Source organism: Balaenoptera musculus, chromosome 1 (assembly GCF_009873245.2).
Source record: "Balaenoptera musculus isolate JJ_BM4_2016_0621 chromosome 1, mBalMus1.pri.v3, whole genome shotgun sequence".
Lineage (NCBI taxonomy): Eukaryota > Metazoa > Chordata > Mammalia > Artiodactyla > Balaenopteridae > Balaenoptera > Balaenoptera musculus.
The window spans coordinates 119,571,038-119,595,197 of NC_045785.1; positions in this window are offsets into that span (position 1 = coordinate 119,571,038).

The following is a 24,160-nucleotide window of genomic DNA, read 5'->3' on the forward strand; positions in this document are numbered from 1 at the left end:
TTTAGTAAAACCTCTGTCTTTAAACACACAACTGATTGTATCAACATTCCATTTTAAAGTTCAAACTTTCCTATTGGTATTTAGAAAATTCATCAAAATTATATGTGACAGTCTCCAACCCTGGTACTGGTAGGCAGTTCACTTAAGTAAGCTGGCTCTGCAGAAACCCTGCTTGGTTCAAATCCTGGCTTTGCTACTTATTAACATAACTTCTTTAAGCTTCTGTTATTGAATACTTCATACCTAAAATGAAAGGCAAAGTACCTACATCGTGAGCCTTAAATACTTACTTTAATTGCAGCGACTCAGTAAGCATTAGCTATTAGTATATCACTGCAGTGAAAAGTACTGGAATACATTTTTTTTTGTTTTCATTTAGTTCTCACATTGTTCTATACAATGTGAGATGGGATTACTGTTTTTCTTGTACAGATAAATAAGGTAGTTGAAGCTCAGTGACTAAATGTCATGAACAAGGACAGCTAACAAGCAGATCAAAGCCAGATATACCTGGTCCAAGCTCTCTCCTCTTTCCAGTCAGTATTGTACACGCTTCAGGGAGTACACAGTTCATTTTTCTCGTCAACAGGTATCCTTGAAAATATGGAGAATAACAGTAATTTTAATTATAACCAACACAGATGAATTATATAATAATATTTAAAATTTATATGGATATTAAGAAAATATGATACTTCATATTTAATTTATAAGGAAGTACATCTGGTCTGGCCAATGATGTTAGGGATTCTTAAGAAGCAAAGTTTGTAAAGCAAGGGGTTTTATCTTACTACCTCCTGAGGAGTACAGGTGATTCTCTTGCCCCTGAAGTTCCTTGCAAAGCAATCAGCCTCTGGTAGGTGGGACAATCCCCAAGGGTGATTTGTTACTGAATCATCAGCCCATGATTCACTTAACCTCTGCTTCTGGCACTAACCTCATTTCTCCTTTCTGGAAGATTTGCCCCCTCCTGTCTGTTTGTTCTTTCTCACAGCAGACATACTTTGACCTCAGCCTTGGAAATGCAGTTTCTGAAAAGCCTCAGTTTTATAAGATAATGAGATTTGATGTCATCACCATCAGTAAGAGAAAGTAATGTGCACCTCATCACTTATGATGCTGCATCTTCAGATAACTCTTCAGCCTCCCACCCTCCCTTCAATGGTTCTTCCCCACTTCTCACAGAGATTTCCCTTTGTCTGACTGAAAGCAGGAAGGCCATCAAAGCCTGTCATTGGAAATGTCCATATGCTGCAGAAAAGTCTTGATTCTGCTCAGGGCAACATGGTGTAGAATGGGGAGTCTGGCTGACTTGTTACAAACCGCGTCACCTAAAAAGCAAGTGAGTTTTTAAAACCAATCTTACAAAGTTACTAATAATTATTTTTATTATAAAAATAATATATGCTCATTTGTACAAAAAATGTGAAAAGTAAGTTACTCTTTCTCTCAAGGCCATTCGTATTTACTAGAAACTTCCACATCCAGGTCTTTTTGTTATACAGGAATTTACAAACATGTATATGTGTATACATAAGTGCCTTAGTGGGGAGTCTATTATACGTATAATTCTGCCATTTTCTAGTCTATTTAACAATGTATCTCGGGCCTCTTTGCAAATCAATGCAGATAATTTGCCTTTCCTTTTTAATAACTGCATGGAATCCCATTGTATGGATATATCATAAATTATGAATTTATTTCCCATTGATGGAAACTTAGATTGTTTTCAGTTTGTTTTAAATTAACAAAGATATTTGCCAAATACTTGACAAAGTCAAATTGTCTTTGCAAACAACCAAAAAGACAACTCCAAATAAAAGGCATTAGAGATGATGTACTTAAAGGTCTTGGAAGAATGCCTGAGTATAGTCAATGTTCAGTAAATGGCAGCTATTATGATTCTCAGGAAATCTGATTTTTCCTTATCCCATCCATAAGCTGGATGACTTCATTACAACATCAGGCTGGAGGGGGGTGGAGGGATTCACATCATATGAACCAACCCCTCCATTCCTTGCCTTGTAAATGTTCAACTTTTATCACTACCAATAAGGATAGGGCAGCTGTCAGATTTCTACACCACTCAAGTATTTCAGAGTATTGAAGTTTAGAAGTGGGCTTCTTGGCTTGAAGATGCTTTAATATAAAATAGTTGCATGCATTAAAAGAGGCTTTCCCATAAAAAGAAATGAAATTGAGTTATTTGTAGTGAGGTGGATGGGCATAGAGTCTGTCATACAGAGTGAAGTAAGTCAGAAAGAGAAAAACAAATACAGTATGCTAACACATATATATGCAATCTAAGAAAAAAAAAAAAAGGTCATGAAGAACCCAGGGGTAAGACAGGAATAAAGACACAGACCTACTAGAGAATGGACTTGAGGATATGGGGAGGGGAAAGGGTAAGCTGTGACAAAGTGAGAGAGTGGCATGGACATATATACACTACCAAATGTAAAATAGATAGCTAGTGGGAAGCAGCCGCATAGAACAGGGAGATCAACTCGGTGGTTTGTGACCACCTAGAGGGGTGGGATAGGGAGGGTGGGAGGGAGGAGATGCAAGAGGGAAGAGATATGGGAACATATGTATATGTATAACTGATTCACTTTGTTATAAAGCAGAAACTAACACACCATTGTAAAGCAATTATACGCCAATAAAGATGTTAAAAAAAAAAAAAAAGGTGCTTTCCACTCCCATAATGTCTAGGACTCCTCAGAAATGGAAGAAGAAGAGAGGAACAAATAGTTACCTAACAGAAACTTTGTGCCAGGAACTGGACAAGTTGTTTATGAACATGATCTGAAACTTCACAACAATCCCTGCAGGTAAACTCTATCATCCATTTCTAGATGAGAAACAAAGTCTCTGAAAGGTGACATGATTTGTAGAGGTCATACACCAGACACCAGCTGAACAGCTGAGATTTCTAACCAGATTGTCTGACTCTAAAGCCAACACTAGATCTTCCTTGTGACTAAATAGACATTAAAGCTGGAAGTAAAAGAAAAGGAAACAAAATGTACATTCCCCAAACTGACATGCCCCATATGGGAAGCAGCATGGAACCCCAAAGCAGCCCCTTAGGAGTTAGAAGGCCAGTGCTGTAACCCTGGCTCTGCCACCTGCAAATTGGGGGGACCACGGAGAAGTCACTTAACCCTAGCGAATCTTTTTTCTTTCTATAAAATAGAGATAATAATACTTTACTCTCCATCTCTTGGTAGTCTCTGGGAACAGAAGTAAGTCAGGGCTTAATGAGATGATGAAAAAAATAAAGGAAACCAGACCAGATGGTTAGTTGATTAGTCACCTGCCAAATTATTTGCGGAGAAATCACATTCAGTCCTATCATTACTACTGGTTATGACGTGTGAATAGGAAGTGCTATAGAACCATTAACAAAAAATGTTGATTTTTTTCTCCTGTCCATTTTCCAGAGTGTTTTCCACAGAACTGGAATTCCTTGGTATGTTAATAGGCATAAGGGGAAAGGAAAAAAATTAAAACAAAAATCCTTGGACAAAAAAATCTAGCCAAAGAAATTTAAACAGTTTTCATTATTTCTCTTTAAACTAACTTCACACAATAGTATTCTTTTCATTATTGCTCTTTAAACTAACTTCACACTATAGTATTCTATGTGGAAAATCTCTAAGAGAGGGATGTAATATGCAGCACCTCCAGATTTTACCTGACTATAGATGCCTTTTTCAAGAAACAGCTCAAAGGACTATATGTTCTGTAGAATACAGGCTACAAAAGGCTGTTACAAAGCATTTTCTCTAGGAAGATTCAGCTTTAAATTCTAGCATCGCAAAGATTCCTTGTAAAAGGCTGGTGAGGGAGAGATAATGTCTTTGATGGTCCAAAGTTCCTTGTGCATGAAATGTACGAAGGACAGTTCGGTTTATTATACTGGAGGAAGTAGAGATCCATGAGTGAGTCTTAAAGAATGAGTAGATATTTGCCAAGTGGACAAGGTGGGATCATCTCTAGTATTTATTTGAGATAATTTAATGTGTAACAGCATCCTCATCACAGAAATTTCACAGTTACAATCAGTGGAAATCATATGGCTAATCCAATCCAACAAACATTGAATGCATTCCAATTAATTGGGAAGAAAGAAATCATGTAAACACAGTCATCATATTAAAGAAGTTGATAATCTCATGATGAGAAAGACATGTAGCAATAAGACTTACAAAGAAAAAAATTGTTATATGTTATTAATAGAAGTATAAGGTGCTATAGAAGCATAGAGGCAAGGGAGTTTAGTTTTGATTTAGGTGAGGGAGTTAGTTAGAGGAAGAATTCAGGGAGGTTATTTCCAGAGGTGAAGATAGATGCAACTGAATTATTGCACTAAGCTACACTTAGGTACAACTGAATTATTTTTCTCACTCCAGGCCAGCAGCAGAAGCAGGACTGACTTTCAGAGTAGGCTGTATGGAGGCTGAATAAGGTTAATCATACTTTGTTACCCTTCTGATGATACATTTGTACCCCTTTACTGTCTTTCACCAAGATTCCTTTGACAGAGAGGACTAACAAGGAAAAAATTATGGGGGAGGGGAAGGTTTTCTCATTGATATTTGGAATTTAAGATCACTAAGAAGGAAGAGTTGGACAGAGTTGCTTTAGTCTCTCCATTTCAGTTTAGAAGGGGTTCTCTTCTATCAATCTCACTTAATGTATCTTTATTATTTTTTTAGGTCTTTATTGGAGTGTAATTGCTTTACAATGTTGTGTTAGTTGTTGTAAAACAAAGTGAACCAGCTATATGTATACATATGTCCCCATATCCCCTCCCTCTTAAGCCTCCCCCCATCCTCCCTATCCAAACCCTCTAGGTCGTCACAAAGCATCAAGCTGATCTCCCTGTGCTACGCAGCTGCTTCCCACTAGCTATCTGTTTTACACATGGTAGTGTATATATGTCAATGCTACTCTCTCACTTCATCCCAGCTTCCCCTTCCCTCCTTGTGTCCTCAAGTCCATTCTCTACATCTGCATCTTTATTCCTGCCCTGCCACTAGGTTCATCAGTACCGTATTTTTAGATTCCATATATGTACATTAGCATATGGTATTTGTTTTTCTCTTTCTGACTTACTTCACTCTGTATGGTAGACTCTAGGTCCATCCACCTCACTACAAATAACTCAATTTCGTTCCTTTTTATGGCTGAGTAATATTCCACCGTATATATGTGCCACATCTTCTTTATCCATTCATCTGTCAATGGACATTTAGGTTGCTTCTATGTCCTGGCAATTGTAAATAGTGCTGCAGTCAGCATTGTGGTACACGTCTCTTTTTGAATTATGGTTTTCTCAGGGTGTATGCCAAGTAGTGTATCTTTAAATTTTTAGTGTTTTTTGTTTTCAAATTAGTTTAGAGCTTAAAACTAAAATCTTTAAAAATATTTATATTTTTAAAATAACAATTAAAACCCCATTACTGTTAGTATAAATAACATTTTTATGAAAAATGCTATATTTTTCAAAACAAAAATTAAGGAGAAGAGTGGTATTATTTTACATTTTTACAAATATTTCTATTGTCTGGTTTAAAAGAAGACAGCTAGATTCTATCTGCTTCAACATTCAGTCTGTCATAATAAATGGTCCTGATTGAAGCATCTGAAAGAAAACTGACTTGATATGTAGTTGGAAAAAAATAAAATTTTTTTTTAATTAATTAATTAATTAATTAATTTTTGGCTGTGTTGAGTCTTCGTTTCTGTGTGAGGGCTTTCTCTAGTTGCGGCAAGCGGGGGCCAATCTTCACCATGGTGCACGGGCCTCTCACTATCGCGGCCTCTCTTGTTGCAGAGCACAGGCTCCAGATGCGCAGGCACAGTGGTTGTGGCTCACGGGCCTAGTTGCTCCACGGCATGTGGGATTTTCCCAGACCAGGGCTCAAACCCGTGTCCCCTGCATTGGCAGGCAGATTCTCAACCACTGCGCCACCAGGGAAGCCCAGAAAGAAATATTTTAATAACCTTTTAACATAATTGTTGATATTCTTCTTTGCTTCTATACCAAAACTTGATGGGTGGTAATTTCTTAGAGATTTTTTTGCAGCCTAAATTCTGAAACCATATCAAAGTGATTTTAACGCTTTGTTACATTAAAATCCATTCGTCATTTTTGCACTTTGAATGATTGTTTTAGCTATGCATGATTTTGGTCTTTTGGAAAATTTTGGTTCCCTGAGTTATGCAGATCTTCCAAACATTGACATATTTCCTTATACAATATTTTAACAATCCATTAATATTACCAGTCATCTCATCAGAAAAGTCAGTAAGTATTGGAAAGCTGTTAAGCTCATGGTGGCTGATACTAGTTTTCCAAAATTTTAATTTTCACTTGAAAGCTCCAATTTTTTCTTTGGCAACAAATACTGTCAGTTTTTTTCCATGAAGCGATAGGCTCATTTAGTTCATTTTTGAGAAAATGTCTACCAAATACCCAAGTCTGAATTGCCATGGTTTTTATGTCAGTCATTTTTTTCAGGCAAAAATTATGTTGTCATTTGAACTGATGTTGTAAAAGAAATATTGGGTAAAACTTCTAACACTTTAGCATGAATCAAATTACTAAACTGTGCTTGTAGTCATTATATTCTTCACTTACAGAAAAAAGTCAATTTATCTTAAAAATGTTCTTTATAAAAACTGTAAGCAGTAAAATTATTAATTTTCTTAAAACAAGCCTTGAATGCATATCTTTTAAATATTCTGTAAGATGAAATGGAAATTTTGTATGAAGTACTTCTGCTGTGTACTGAAATACAATGTTTGCCCCAAGGAATAGCACTTGTGTAATCGTTTGAGCTGGAAGGTGAATTAGACCCACTTTTTTCCACGAAACATAATTATTACTTGAAAAAATGGCTGTGGTTTGTATTTTTACCTTAAGTTATGAAAATAAATGTTAGGGGTTGGATTTTTTGACCATGGTTATTTACAAAAATATCAAAACTAACACAGGCAATATAATAAATATACTGTATGTATATGTATATTTGTATATGTATATTTGTATATGTATACAACTCCCAACACCTCACGAACATTTCCATTAATGGTGCTCAGATAACTTAGGCTCAATTTGGCCAAAAGTGAATCATCATCCAGGAGACTGTGTTTCAGGAGAGTTCCTAGAAGGATGGAGGGCCTGAAGCACATAGGGAGAGACCTGCTCAAGATAATCACACCTTAAAAAGCTGCACTATTGTCATCCTTTGTAGGCCCCTTAGAAAACAATAATAGTAGGGAACTTCAATACTCCACTATCAGCAATGGATAGATGGTCCAGACAGAAAACCAATAAGGAGACATTGGATCACACTTTAGAATAAATGAACTTTATAGACATATACGGAACATTCCATCCCACAGCTACAGAATGAACTTCCCTCTCAAGTGCATATGGAACATTCTGCAGGATAGGTCATATGATAGGCTACAAAACAAATATTAACAAGTTAAAGAAAATTGAAATCATACCAACTATCTTGTCTGACCACAATGGTATGAAACTAGAAATCAACAAGAGAAAAGTAAGAGAATCTACAATTATGTGGAAACTGAACAACACACTTCTAAGCAACAATTTGGTCAAAGAAGAAATCAAAGAGGGAAAAAATTATCTTTGTTTTGAAACAAATGAAAATGGAAATACAACATATCTAACTATTGTGGGATGCAGCAAAAGCAGCTCTGAGAGGAAAGTTTATAGCAATAAACACATATATTAAGAAATTAGAGAATCTCAAACAACCTAACTTTACACCTCAGGGAACTAGAAAAAGAAGAACAAATTGGCCCAAAGTTAACAAAGGGAAGGAAATAACAAAGATCAGAGCAGAAATAAATGAAATAGAGGCCAGAAAAACAACTGGAAGGATCAATGAAACAAAGAACTGGTTCTTCAAAAAATGTAAAGGCAGAAAATTTTAAATTAAATTTTGGTGATATTCAGAAAAGAAGAATAAAGTGCAGTGTTCCAAGCATCTCCTCCTCCAGGCAAATGTTGCCCTATCTAAGGAACAACGCTCTCCTCAAACCAACCTGCTGTCCTGTGTTCCTACCTATTATCCTCCCTTGCACTCAGAGCTTTGTGGTTGGTTGTTCTTTCCCCATACCTCTACCTTCTCTCATTTCCCTCCTCACTACGATAGCCTTTGTTCATCTCCTTATTTATTTCGTGGTTTTGACTCTTACCTTCTTATCCCAGTTCTACCAGAGGTATCTCTCTAAAACACAAATCAGACTGTGTCACTCCCAAGATTCAAATACCACACAAAACAGCCTCCCAGCACCTGCAGGGAAAAGCCCATATTCCTTAGCCTAGTATATCTGATAATTGCCTGACCAGAGAAAGGACTTGGATTCTCTCTCCCACCTTACCTCGTGGTTTAAACAGTGTGCTATTCCCTGAAAGCACAGGCATGTCAATGTTCGTTGTCTGAAATATTTTTCTACTCATGTTACACATTTGAAAACATCTGACTGTTTTTCAGAACCCAGTGCAATTTTCACATCCTCACAGGCTGTAATATTGAGGTATAATAAAAAAAATATTTATTTGTTCTTTGCCCCCAGTTCCTAGCACAGAGGTCCTAAAACCCATGTTTTCCTCCTGACGCAGAGCTCTTAAATCCCCTGGAATTTCATGAGTGATAGGAGCATCTTTTGTTCTCATGAGGTGACTTTTTGCAGGTCCCTAGATAGTTTCAGAATGCTGGCTGGTCACCAGAAAAACAAAGCCATGATTAGAAGCCTGAAACTTTCAGCCCCACTCTCCAACCTCCAGGGAGGGGAGTGGTGATGGTAATTAAGTTAATAATCAATCATGCCCCTGTGATGGAACTCCCATAAAACCCCTAAAAATCATGGAGTTCAGGAAATTTTGTCTTGGTAAATGCATTCACATGCCAGAGGGTGGTACATCCCAACTCTATGAGAATAGAAGTTCCTGTGCTCAGAAAGCTTCTGGACCTTGCCCTATGTATCTCTTCATCAGTCTGTTCATTTGTTTACTTTATAATAAACTAGTAATAGTAAATAAGGCACTCTCCTAAGTTCTGTGAGCTCTTCTAGAAAATTATCAAACCTGAGGAGGGGGTTGTGGGAACCCTCAACTTATAGCCATTTGGTTAGAAGTACAGGTGGCAACCTAGAACTTGAGACTGGTATCTGAAGTAAGGGGCCTTAACCTGTGAGTTCTGCACTAACTCTGGGTAGTTAGTGTTGGAACTGAATTGTAGAACACTCAGTTGGTTTGTAGAGTTGGAGACATGGTTGGTGTGGAAGGGGAAAAAACCCCACATATTTGGTGTCAGAAGTGTTGTGAGTAGAAACAGATCATAGGAGCAAAGGACTGACCAATATCTCTGCCCTCAGCTATACTGGTCCCAAACTGGTACATGCAGCCCTATTGCACCTTATTAATTTGCTTCACTCTTTGCCCTAACTAGACTGTGGTCTCCTTGATTTGCATAGGATATTTGATTGATCTTTGTAATCCCAGTACTAGCACACAGTAAGTACTCAGCAAATTGTTTTTTAAATAAATAAAGAGTATCAAGTACTTTTCTGATTTTCATGGAACTATAGGCTGAATAGAAGTCAGAATATCTAAAAGATGTGGAGGAGAAAGTTGAAGACAAACTTGAATGACTTCTTAATTTTACCAAATTTCCTTGTGTGTGTACCTTTCCTTTTATGTGGGCAAATAGAGATTCCATTGTGCAACCTGGAGGTATATAAATTATGAGAAGCACAGCTTTGAACCTTGTGGTACATGTCAATAAACTGAATGAATTAAGAGTTTGATAATACTTTATAAAACATAGTTTACTTTGCTTAGAGAAGACTTGGCATTGAGGCATTCTTATATAGATGGGATCAATTTTTGAGGATTAAGGAAAACCTTGAGAGGGTCAGTGAGTATATGCTGAGATGTGTGTGGGAATATGCCTGATGATCCAGACTGGTTTTGTAAAGTAAGATGTCAACTTTTCCTTAAGAAAGTGAATAGGTGATTTGAGGAAGAATTCATAGTTAATTATATGGAATGAATGAGGTGGGAGTATATTCAAGTCAATAATGAAAGATAAACAAAAATGTTGTTAACTACCATGTTCCAGGTTAGAGCAAAAGAAGCTGAACACTAATGGATCAGTTCTGCATGATGATCTTGTGTTAGACATGGAGAGGCCTTATTATCACAATTTTTAGATAAGAAGACTGAGGTTTAGAAGAAGTTGACTTCTTAAAGGTCACACAGCAAATTAATGGCAGCTCCAAGTCCAAGTTCTCATGCCAGAATCCATTCCAATGTGCCTTACTGTCTCCTTAGTCATGGCACTGTGCTGTCCTACAAGCTGGAGCCCATAAAGCATGAAACCAACTCACAGGTTGTTCCCGAGGGCAACATTTGTATTTAGATGACAGCCTTAGAAACAAACAGAAAACCAACAGAACAAGATAACACCTAAACTCTACAAGCACCCACCTAGTGACAATGGAGCTACGTTGTTTCAGATAATGATAGTAATAACTTCTGCTTCTAATTTCCCCTGTGACACCACTGTAGGAAAATACTTAGTAGCACATTTCATGAGGCTGAAAAAGCCAGGCAGATAGTCCTGCAAAGACAGGGCACAGTTTACCTTGTCAGATTCAGCTTTGTGAAATGTTGCCTAAATCGAGCAGTCTCAGGCATAAAACTTCTTTTAATTCCTCCAAAAAACCTTACACAGTAGATTTTATTTATCCCATTTCAGATAGTAACACAAATGTGAAAAAGGAGATAGGGTATCATTTGAGCTGAGGTCACAACAAACAGTTGTTAGACCCAGTTCAAAGGGGTTTGAACTCTATAAGGAAGGAAATATGGCCTAATCAGTTGTGAGTTTGAATTGTGTGCCCAAAAAGACATGTTGAAGTCCTTACCCCCAGAACCTGTCAATGTGGCCTTATCTGGACATAGGGTCTTTGTAGATGTAAAGATAAAGTCATACTGGATTAGGGTGGTTCCTAGTCTAACTGGTGTCCTCATAAGAAGAGAGAAATTTGGACACAGACACACAGAGAGAATGCCACGTGATGATGGATGCAGAGATTGGAGTGGAACATCAAACGTTTCTGGCAACTGTGTGAAGCTAGAAAAGACGAGGAAGGATCATCCCTAGAAACTTCAGAAAGACCACGGCCCAGCTGGCAACTTGATTTCAGACTTTTAGTGTCCAGAACTCTGAGAGAACACATTTCTGTTGTTGTAGGCCACCCAGTTTGTATTTTGTAATGGCAGTTATAGGAAACTAATACATCAGCATAGTCTTATGAGCTGTTATGGGGAATTGCAGGAGGTCCTTAGGTTGTGATGATCATGCCTCTACTAAGTGGAAATTGAGAACCAGTAGAGCAAGCTTCCTGGTACCTAGAAGACAAAGTTGAAGCTCCACACAAGGTCCTTTTAGATCTAGCTCCTAGCTACCTCTCCAGTTTCTTATCTTGCCACTCCGTTATGTTCCAGGCCAAACTACCGATGCTCCCCAAACAGGCCACACTCTTTCCAACACCCACAACATAGCACACACTGTCCACTCTTCTCAGAATGCCTGCCTCTTTACTTCTCGACCTGGAGAATGCCTTCTTTTTATGTCTCAGTTCAAGTATTGTCAAGTATTGTCACCTCTGTAAAGGTTGCATCCCCTGACTTCCTAGGCAAATACTACATTCCTTGTGTACTCCCTGCAAAGTTATCATATTATTTTGTAACATTTCTTATTCTTCTATCCACTATACTTGTATTTCTTAACTTTTGTGTTAACACTTACCAACAGCTCTAATGAAAGAAAGATGGTCAGGGTCTTCCCAAAAATAGGCTTGTGCTCTAGACTCTCCTATCTGATTGAAGACCGTGTAGAAATCAGTAAACTTACTTCCATAGGTAAAAGATACGCACAATGTTACCCAGCTCCTGAGAATGCATAGGGATTTCCTAAATCAGGATCCTCAACCTAGGCACTATTGATATTATGGACAGGATAATTTTTTGTTCTGGGAGCTGTTTATGTGCATTACAGAATGATTAACAGCTTTCCTGGCCTTGACCCACTAGATGCTAGTGGCACTCCCCTCGCCCCAAGTTATGACCAGCAAAAATGGATCCAGACATTGCCAAATGTCCTCTGGATGGCAAAATCACCCTGGTTGAGAGTCACCAATGGTTACAGGCCATGTTTAAAAATCTAGAAAGTAGACCAAAGCAGAGCAGGACAATGAGCTATTGACCCTTCCACATCTTAAATATATAAACCTTCCTTAAGTAAGGCGACATGGTATAAAGGAAAGAACACCGGACTTTAGGCTCATTCAGCCTTGAGTTTATATCCCAGCTCTGCTACTTACTAGCCTTGTGTGTCTGGGATTTATTTTTAACCTCTATGAGTCTCAGTTTCTTACCGGAGTTACTGAGAGGATGGACCTACTGAGAAAACATCCAAAGACTGACTAAAGGCCTTGCACATAGTTGGTGCTCTATAAAAATCAGTGTCTTTCATCCTTTCTGTCATGTTGGGAGTGGAGGCAACAGGAAGCCCAGGGAATCTGATGCGCTTTCTGGCAACATTCTCCTAGGATGAATAAGCAATTCAAGGAGAGAGTTGTATATTTCCAGGGCGAAGAGGGGGGAGGGTGGGGAGGGTGGTGGTGGTGACTGATTGGGTAGGTAGGGATGCCAGCCATTAGAAATAGAAGCAAAAGACCTTTCCAGAGCCTTGGGAAATGACAATTTGAGTCAGAGGGAATTAGTCAAGTGACATCGACACGCATTCAATGCTCTCATAACTCCCTGACAAACCTAGTTTGAGGTTGTGTGTGTATCTTGCAGTCTTACATATTCTTCTATCATCACATTTGCACTTGAGTGGGAGCCTGCCATATGGTGCCACCTGCTAAAGGAGTTTTGGGGGCAGGTGTTAATCAGAGATACTGCCTCCATCACACCCACACACCACATACACACACACACACACACTTTCCCCCAAGGGAGAATTGCTGTATTAGGTAGGGCTGTGAACACAAGTCACAACAATAAAATGGTAATCATTAGAAAATGACTGCATGAGACAACTCAGACTCACTGATCTACTTATTACTCTACTCTTGAGATATTTTTGTTTAAAGCCCCTAAGATAAGATTAACATTGCCATAGCAACCTGCTGTTGGATGTTGTTTGGTATCTCCAAGCAGATTAAATCACCCACAATTCCCATCAACAATGCTCTAGTGGTATAATTTCTAATAGCCTGGTACATTTTCCTGCTTGCTTTCTACAAAGTAAGAGCAGAAACTGAGTGGCTGTTGTCAAAAAGTCCCTGTCAATCCCATCTGCAGCAACATGGATGGACCTAGAGATTATCATACTAAGGGAAGTAAGTCAGAAAGAGAAAGATAAGTACCATATGATACCACTTATATGTGGAGTCTAAAATATGACACAAATGAACATATCTACAAAACAGAAACTGACTCACAGACATAGAGAACAGACTTGTGGTTGTCAAGGAGGAGGGTGGGGGAAGGAAGGATTGGTAGTTTGGGATTAGCAGATGCAAACTATTATATATAGGATGAGTAAACAACAAGGTCATTATATATATATATATATACACACACACACACACACACACACACACACCTGAGTCACTTTGCTGTACAACAGAAATTAACACAATATTGTAAATCAATTATACTTCAATAAAAAAAAATTTTTTTTAAAGTCCTTGCCATTTCTATATGGGTCTCTAATCAGGCTTCAAAGGGTCCACATTTCAGAGAACAGTTGCGAGTCATCAGGAGGACCACTGGAATTAAAGTCAGAAGATCTGTACTCCAGTCTTAGTTATTATTTACTAATTATTATCTTCAATAATTCCCTAACCTAATCTCTCTGAACTGTATCTTCATTGTCTGAAAAATGGGCTTAAAGATTGTTTTCCTTCCCTTATCCCACCCCCAGTGCACAACTTACTACGAGGGCTACACTAGAATACGCATGTGGAAGCATGTGGGCACTGTGCTAGGTCAAGAGAGAAGAAATGAATTTCCTGGGATTTGAGCCAGCTTTCTGAAGCTCCAATACATGGCCCATGCATGCATCCCGATTTCTTGCGGGTTCTGTACAGATCTCTCACACTGTGTTTGTTGTAAGTTTTTGTAGAAGCCATTCATTCCTTTTCTGATTATTAAGCAGAGAAAACTCTGATCTAGAGAGTAAAACTTCATATAGAATGAGAAGAATCCTCAGATTGCTTTCTTGGATGAATAATCAAATATTAATGAATTTCTTTTCAAAAATTTCCAACAGCAAACTCATCCCTATTTCCTCCAAAGAGGAGAAAAATAAGACACATTTCCTTGATCAAAATGTGAAATTATCTTGGAAACTGAAAAAACATTGTGAATATGTAAGGGACTAAAGCTACTGGTCTCTTGACACAAATAGTTTGTGTCTTCATAGGTATGAAGGGGCTAGAATATTGTAGGTGCTCAATAAAAGCCTACTGTGTGGGTGGATAGCAGTGATTGGGAGCAGAGGTCGCGAGACAGGTGTCTAGATTAGCTGAGAGTCATGGAGTGACTGAGTGAAAGTAAAATCTCTAAAAAAGGGGCAGCAGAGAACATTATCTATCATGTCAACACTTTTTTCCTTCTGTCCCACTTTTTTCTCAGCATAAGTCAGAAAGACAGGGAACAAAAATGATTAAAAACACCTGGAACTAATGACATCCACCTCTAGTTTCGGGTAGGATAATAATTTGCTGCTGAAATCATTATAGGATTTAAAATTGAAGCTCATGATGGCATCAATGTTTGAAATGAGACATTGAGGTTACCAGAATCCACACTCTAAATGTTTCTTCTTTCTCTCCCTTCCCTTCTATCTCATCATTTGTATGTATCTATTTTGAAACCAGAAGCCCTATCTTCTTTGTCTTCACATCAGCCATGATACTTAGCACTACTCTTTTCACTGAGAATTAGGTCTAAAATGTAGTTAACAATCATCATGTCCTCATTTCCCAATTATCTGAAATTTAAGAGGAAAAACATCTCAGATTCAAGACTTATTACTAAAAATCTTTCTAAAGTGCACGAATCCATTTTCTGCCTTAAGGGAGAATGTGTGAGGAGCATAAATGAATCTCTGGTGACTCAGTGGCTTGTAGGAACAGGAGCATGACCATTAATTCTTATTTATCAATGCAGTAGGATCCTCGGGAGGGAGAGGAGGAGCCCAGAGAAAGAGCTTGGGCCAACTGTATGCTGATTTTAGATCCTACCCTGGAAGCTTTTGGAAATAGATTTTTTTTTTAACATCTTTATTGGAGTATAATTGCTTTACAATGGTGTGTTAGTTTCTGCTTTATAACAAAGTGAATCAGTTATACATATACATATGTTCCCATATCTCTTCCCTCTTGCATCTCCCTCCCTCCCACCCTCCCTATCCCACCCCCCCATCCCACCCCTCTAGGTGGTCACAAAGCACCGAGCTGATCTCCCTGTGCTATGCGGTTGCTTCCCACTAGCTATCTATTTTACGTTTGGTAGTGTATATATGTCCATGCCACTCTCTCACTTTGTCACAACTTACTCTTCCCCCTCCCCATATCCTCAAGTCCATTCTCTAGTAGGTCTGTGTCCTTATTCCCGTCTTGCCAATAGGTTCTTCATGACCTTTTTTTTTTTTCCTTAGATTCCATATATATGTGTTAGCATACTGTATTTGTTTTTCTCTTTCTGACTTAGTTCACTCTGTATGACAGACTCTAACTCCATCCACCTCACTACAAATAACTCAATCTCGTTTCTTTTTATGGCTGAGTAATATTCCATTGTATATATGTGTCACATATTCTTTATCCATTCATCTGTCAATGGACACTTAGGTTGCTTCCATGTCCGGGCTATTGTAAATAGAGCTGCAATGAACATTGTGGTACATGACTCTTTTTGAATTATGGTTTTCTCAGGGTATATGCCCAGTAGTGGGATTGCTGGGTCATATGGTAGTTCTATTTTTAGTTTTTAAAGGAACCTCCATACTGTTCTCCATAATGGCTGTATCAATTTACATTCCCACCAACAGTGCAAGAGGGTTCCCTTTTCTCCACACCCTCTCCAGCATTTATTGTTTGTAGATTTTTTGATGATGGCCATTCTGACTGGTGTGAGGTGATACCTCATTGTAGGTTTGATTTGCATTTCTCTAATGATTAGTGATGTTGAGCATCCTTTCATGTGTTTGTTGGCAATCTGTACATCTTTGGAGAAATGTCTATTTAGATCTTCTGCCCATTTTTGGATTGGGTTGTTTGTTTTTTTGATATTGAGCTGAATGAGCTACTTGTAAATTTTGGAGATTAATCCTTTGTCAATTGCTTCATTTGCAAATATTTTCTCCCATTCTGAGGGTTGTCTTTTTGTCTTGTTTATGGCTTCCTTTGCTGTGCAAAAGCTTTTAAGTTTCATTTGGTCCCATTTGTTAATTTTTGTTTCTATTTCCATTTCTCTAGGAGGTGGGTCAAAAAGTATCTTGCTATGATTTATGTCATAGAGTGTTCTGCCTATGTTTTCCTCTAAGGGTTTTATAGTGTCTGGCCTTACATTTAGGTCTTTAATCCATTTTGAGTTTATTTTTGTGTATGGTGTTAGGGAGTGTTCTAATTTCATTCTTTTACATGTAGCTGTCCAGTTTTCCCAGCACAACTTATTGAAGAGGCTGTCTTTTCTCCATTGTATATTCTTGCCTCCTTTATCAAAGATAAGTTGACCATAGCTGTGTGGGTTTATCTCTGGGTTTTCTATCCTGTTCCACTGATCTATATTTCTGTTTTTGTGCCAGTACCATATTGTCTTGATTACTGTAGATTTGTAGTATAGTCTGAAGTCAGGGAGCCTGATTCCTCCAGCTCTGTTTTTCTTTCTCAAGATTGCTTTGGCTATTCGGGGTCTTTTGTGTTTCCATATAAACTGTGAAATTTTTTGTTCTAGTTCTGTGAAAAATTCCATTGGTAGTGTGATAAGGATTGCATTGAATCTGTAGATTGCTTTGGGTACTATAGTCATTTTCACAATATTGATTCTTCCAATCCAAGAACGTGGTATATCTCTCCATCTGTTTGTATCATCTTTAATTTCTTTCATCAGTGTCTTATAGTTTTCTGCATAAAGGTCTTTTGTCTCCTTAGGTAGGTTTATACCTAAGTATTTTATTCTTTGTGTTGCAGTGGTAAATGGGAGTGTTTCCTTAATTTCTCTTTCACAGTTTTCATCATTGGTATATAGGAATGCAAGAGATTTCTGTGCATTAATTTTGGATCCTGCAAATTTACCAAATTCATTGATTAGCTCTAGTAGTTTTCTGGTAGCATCTTTAGGATTCTCTATATATAGTATCATGCCATCTGCAAATAGTGACAGTTTTACTTCTTTTCCGATTTGGATTCCTTTTATTTCTTGTTCGTCTCTGATTGCTGTGGCTAAAACTTCCAAAACTATGTTGAATAATAGTGGTGAGAGTGAACAGTCTTGTCTTGTTCCTGATCTTAATGGAAATGGTTTCAGTTTTTCACCACTGAGAACGATGTTGGCTGTGGGTTTGTCATATATGGCCTTTATTATGTTGAGGTAAGTTCCCTCTATGCCTACTTTCTGGAGAGTTTTTATCATAAATGGGTGTTGAATTTTTTTGAAAGCTTTTTCTGCATCTATTGAGATTATAACATAGTTTCTATCCTTCAATTTGTTAATATGGTGTATCACATTGATTGATTTATGTATACTGAAGAATCCTTGCATACCTGGGATAAACCCCACTTTATCATGGTGTATGATCCTTTTAATGTGCAGCTGGATTCTGTTTGCTAGTATTTTGTTGAGGATTTTTTCATCTATGTTCATCAGTGATATTGGCCTATAGGCTTCTTTTTTTGTGACATCTTTGTCTGGTTTTGGTATCCGGGTGTTGGTGGCCTCGTAGAATGAGTTTGGGAGTGTTCCTCCCTCTGCTATATATTGGAAGAGTTTGAGAAGGATAGGTATTAGCTCTTCTCTAAATGTTTGTTAGCATTCACCTGTGAATCCTTCTGGTCCTGAGCTTTTGTTTGTTGGAAGATTTTTAATCACAGTCTCAACTTCAGTGCTTGTGATTGGTCTGTTTACATTTTCTCTTTCTTCCTGGTTCAATCTTGGAAGGTTGTGCTTTTCTAAGAATGTGTCCATTTCTTCCAGGTTGTCCATTTTTTTGGAATAAAGTTGCTTGTAGTAATCTCTCATGATCCTTTGTATTTCTGCAGTGTCAGTTGTTGCTTCTCGTTTTTCATTTCTAATTCTGCTGATATCAATCTTCTCCTTTTTTTTCTTGATGAGTCTGGCTAATGGTTTATCAATTTTGTTTATCTTCTCAAAGAACCAGCTTTTAGTTTTATTGATCTTTGCTATTGTTTCCTTCATTTCTTTTTCATTTATTTCTGATCTGATCTGTATGATTTCTTTCCTTCTGCTAACTTTGGGGGTTTTTTTGTTCTTCTTTCTGTAATTGCTTTAGGTGTAAGGTTAGGTTGTTTGTTTGAGATTTTTCTTGTTTCTTGAGGTAGGATTGTACTGCTATAAAATTCCCTCTTAGAACTGCTTTTGCTGCATCTCACAGGTTTTGGGCCATTATGTTTTCATTGTCATTTGTTTCTAGGTATTTTTTGATTTCCTCTTTGATTTCTGCAGTGATCTCTTGGTTATTTAGTAGCATATTGTTTAACATCCATGTGTTTGTATTTTTTACAGTTTTTTTTCCCTGCAATTGATATCTAGTCTCATAGCGTTGTGGTCAGAAAAGATACTTGATACGATTTCAATTTTCTTAAATTTACCAAGGTTTGATTTGTGACCCAAGATAAGATCTATCCTGGAGAATGTTCCATGAGCACTTGAGAAGAAAGTGTATTCTGTTGTTTTTGGATGGAATGTCCTATAAATATCAATTAAGTCCATCTTTTTTAATGTGTCATTTAAAGCTTGTGTTTCCTTATTTATTTTCATTTTGGTTGATCTGTCCATTGGTGAAAGTGGGGTGTTAAAGTCCCCTACTATTATTGTGTTACTGTTGATTTCCCCTTTTATGGCTGTTAGCATTTGGCTTATGTATTGAGGTGTTGCTATGCATAAATATTTACAATTGTTATATCTTCTTCTTGGGTTGATCCCTTGATCATTATGTAGTGTCCTTCTTTGTCTCTTATAATAGTCTTTATTTTAAAGTCTATTTTGTCTGATATGAGAATTGCTACTCCAGCTTTCTTTTGACTTCCATTTGCATGGAATATATTTTTCCATTCCCTCACTTTCAGTCTGTATGTGTGCCTAGGTCTGAAGTGGGTCTCTTGTAGACAATATATATATATGGGTCTTGTTTTTTGTATCCATTCAGCCAGTCTATGTCTTTTGGTTGGAGCATTTAGTCTGTTTACATTTAAGGTAATTATTGACATGTATGTTCTTATTACCATTTTCTTAATTGCTTTGGGTTTGTTATTGTAGGTCTTTTCCTTCTCTTGTGTTTCCTGCCTAGAGAAGTTCCTTTAGCATTTGTTGTAAAGCTCATTTGATGGTGCTGAATTCTTTTAGCCTTTGCTTGTCTGTAAAGGAAACTCACTTTCTATAGTTGCTGCCAAAGCTGCTCCAGTATTCTGAAAGCAGTCCTCAAAAAAGAGGGTCAGGTTCAGGCAATTAGAAGTGAATGCTCTCAGAATCTTGGGGGAGAAACTCAAAGGAACAGTAAAAGGGACTTGGGAGAATCCTGTCTGGACACCAATAGTGTCTACTATAGCTCTGGTCTTCCCTTTTTGTTCTCAATACTCCTGTAATGATGTGTTACATAATGTATGCATTTTGTACTAGATTATAATCTCCATGAAACCAGGAACTATATCTATCTTGTTCCCTTGTCCTAGCATCGTGCCTGGAACATAGTAGAAACTAATAAACTGTTTGTTGAATTCTCCATAGAAATGAACAGAAATCTGCTCTGCTTATATAAACTAAATTTAAATAATAGGAAGACAAATTTAAAGAGACATCAATGAGCAAAGTCACCCTGATCCTTATAAATGTCCCTCTAACACTTGTGCTGTCAAGTTTCCCCAGGTCTTTTCATTATTGAGTGCTGGTAATGGTATTTAAAGTGCAGGTAATGCAGTTGAAGATTTTTCCATTTACTGCATTCTCACTGTTTCCAGCATCCTCTTAAGGCAATCAACAATAATAGAAGCTGTCACTTCCTGTATTTCCATCTATGGCCACTACTGATTCTCCAATAGTAATATTCTAAAAGAACTGACTTAAAGACATGACTGATCTCATTTGTTCTCTGCCCCTTCAAAGGTTCTTAGCTGGTGGGTCAGTTCAAGTGGTTAAAGCATAGTTGCTTCTATAGGCACTGCTTTATTCCCTCTGATTATTTGCTTTATGACAAAATGAAAAGGAAGACTGCATTTATAAATTAAATGACTTCCTTTCAAGTGCTTATTCTGTCACTTGCTAGTTGTGTCATTTGGGACAAATCATTCAACCTCCTTGTGGTAGACTTTGTTATTGTTCAAAAAATATTTGCTGCCCCTCCTAGGGGGAAGATTATCCTGACCTGCCCCTTTGACATCAAGCTTAGCTAAATGATTTGCTTGAGCCAATGAAATATAAACAGAATTAATCTGTGTCCCTTCTAAGCAGAAGCTTTCAAAAATAGTGTATATTTTGCTATGTTTTCTCATTTCTCTCCACCATGAATACCAGCGATATTCCAGACAGAGGCTGTTCCAAGGCAAGACAACAGCCTGTAGTCCTGGCGTGAAGATAATAGTGAACACAGCCACACTTGATGTAAAAGGACACGTACGAGCAAGAAATAGGGTTCTGTTCTTTCAAGTGCATTTGGATTTGGTGAGGGGTGGGGGCTGTATGTTACTGTAGCATACTCTAATTTATCCTGATTGACACACATCTTATGTCTTAGTATACTCATCTGTAAAATGTATGTTACAATAGTTTTTACTCCACAAGATTACAGGTTTATTCATTCAGCAACTCTTTAGCTTAAGCTTGTTAAATACAAGACACATGTTAGGTGCCAACAGGTTCTGCAAGCAGAAAATATAGTCAGCCTCTTATCATCAATGACTTTATGAGATAATAAAGAACACACACACACACACACACACACACACATATCTTGACTTACAATGGGGTTACGTTCCAATAAACCCATCATAAGTTGAAAATATCGTAAGTCAAAAATGCATTTAATACACCTAAACTACCAAAAATCATAACTTATCTTGCCTACTTTAAATGTGCTCAGAACACTTATTAGCCTTTAGTCGGGTAAAATCATCTAACACAAAGCCTATTTTACAATAAAGCGTGGAATATCTCATGTAATTTATTGAATATTGCACTGAAAGTGAAAAAGGATGGTTGTAAGTGTACTGGTTGTTTACCCTCATGATTGTGTGGCCGGCTGGGACCTGTGGCTGCTGCTGCCCAGTATCATGAGAGAGGATCATACCACATACCGCTAGCCCGGGAAAAGACCAGAAGTCAAAGTATCATTTCTACTGAATGTAGAAATGTAGTATCACTTTCGTATCATCGTAAAGTCAAAAAATAGTAAGTCAAACCATCGTAAGCCAGGGACTGTCTGTGATTAGAATTTATGACAGAAATTGCTCAATGCCATACTAGGTAGTGATAAAAGTACTTTGGGAAATTGAAAGGAGGTCCCTTTTTTTTTTTTCATGAATATGGTCATTTATTAAGTGGAAGAGAAGGGAAGAGGTTTTTTTTTAAAAAAGGAGATGTATTTTTTAGAAGTTCCTTGGTGATTTTAACATGCAGCCAGGGTTAGAACTAATCTAAATAGAAGTGGCTAATCTTCTTTAATTTTCTTTTTTTTTAAATGAAGGATGTTATGGGGGTGGTCAAGATTTTCCCCTGGCCTTTGGAAGAACGCACAGATCTTGTCTGTAATGAGGTCTGTTCCCCATGCTGTGACCTGAATATGAATTTTCCCTTTCTCAGCCTCAGGTTTCCTATCTTTCACGTCCAGGGTTCTTTATTGCCTTCTCATTACCCTTAAGTGACAATAAAATGAGACCCTACGTTTTATCATGTTCACTCCAGCCTCATTAAAGGAGGTCCCTTTTAACTATGAGCGCAAAAGACTCTTCCTGAGGGAGTACTGAGTTTGAAGATTGGGTAGCTAAAAGCAAGGAGTCTTTTTCCAGATAAAAATGAGTTGGATGTAAGAAAGCATGGACCGCTTAGAGAGAAAAACATATTTCAGAGTGTTTGTGAAGGGATTAATTAACGTGAAGGGAAATTAGTGTAGGAAAGGTACTTGTAAGTACTGTTTCAGGAAGTCTTGGTTAAGAAATTTGAACTTTATTTTGTAGAAAATTAGTAGTATTAACTTTTCGAGGCAAGTATGACAGTTTATTAGATGAATTAGAGAGAGAAGAGTTAATATGGATGTCCATTTAGCATATTGCTCTAGTGTAAGCTAGCACTCAACACATTTTTTTTTTTCTGTACAGGCCAGATAGTAAATATTTCAGTCTTTGTGAGCCATATAGTCTGTATTGCAGCTACTCAACTGAGCCGCTGTAGCATGAATGCAGACATAGGCAGCAAAATAAATGGATGGACATGGCTATGTTCCAATAAAACCTAAGGGCTTTCAGGGGATATTCTGAACGGGTGGAAAGCTCTTCTTCATTCCTTCACCAGCTGCTTCATGTCACTCTGCTCTATATACTAATGTTCTGCCTAAAGACTTTGAAACAGGAGCACTCCTACTTGTAAAAAAAATGAAGACGTCTGTTCTAGAGGACAGTCAAGGAGGGTCTGAACTAGGGTAATGAGACATGGAGAGGAAGAGCAGAGTGAAAAACAGTGTAGGAGTGGATTGACGGGAATAAAGAACACTGAAGACAGCGTAGCTTTGAGAGGGGAAATTATTTCAATTTTGGATATGTTGAGTTTGATGTGAAAGGCAAATGAGATAATGTAGGAAAGAGTGCTTCACAAACTGTGAAGTGTTATAGAAATGGAAGGGTTATTTTAAGAGGAAATGGCTGAGACCATTTTATGACTCAACATAAACCCATTAACACTCCTGCAAAAACAATGAAAGTACATGAACTATATATTGTGGGACACCCTATCCTGTTTCTAGGTCAACACCTCAGCATTATGAGACCTTTTCAATCATTGTGATTTCCTTTGAAATGAAGGGCAGCTGTTCCTGTAGTTTGATATAGGTGAATACGATGTTTAACTGGGTGACGCTGAGCTCAGAAGCAAGGGGCAGAACTTTATAGGTACTCCTCAGATAGGTCTTCTTTTTAGTATTTTGTTGCAGTGTTTCTTTAAAACCTGACCTTTCTAGAAACAGATACAATTACTGCATCATACCTTAATCGTCAAGTCAAATGATTAATTATAAGTTAAAAAACATGTAGCTTTAAAATTAAGTTTTACACTCAGAGGAATTCATCCTGGCAGGAACTACCACATGAATTTACAAGACTTCTAGAATTGTTCTTTCCTTCTTATCTTGCCTTCACTTAGATTCTGTAATTGTATCAGTGCCAGTTGAAGAGTGAAGATTGAAGTCATTAAATTCAAAGTGGACATGGACTTCCCTGGAGGTCCAGTAGTTAACACTCCGCACTTCCATTGCAGGGAACGCGGGTTCAATCCCTGGTTGGGGAACTAAGATCCCACATGCTGTGCAGCATGGCCAAAATATTAAAAAAAAAAAAAAAAAAAAGTGAACATGGGAAGATTAATTCACTGACATGATCCACGTTGACTCTATCATCCTGATTCCCTGAAAGAAAGGAAGCAATGCACACATGCTAAATATCATTAGAACAAGCAAGCACATGACATAAAGAACTCGTGGTAGCTTTTCATGGCCAGGCAGAGAAGCACGACCCACAGGAAGAGCAGCGTTGCATAGGGATTCTGAGCATGGTCTCTGGAGCCAAGGGGCCTGAGCTTCAGTCT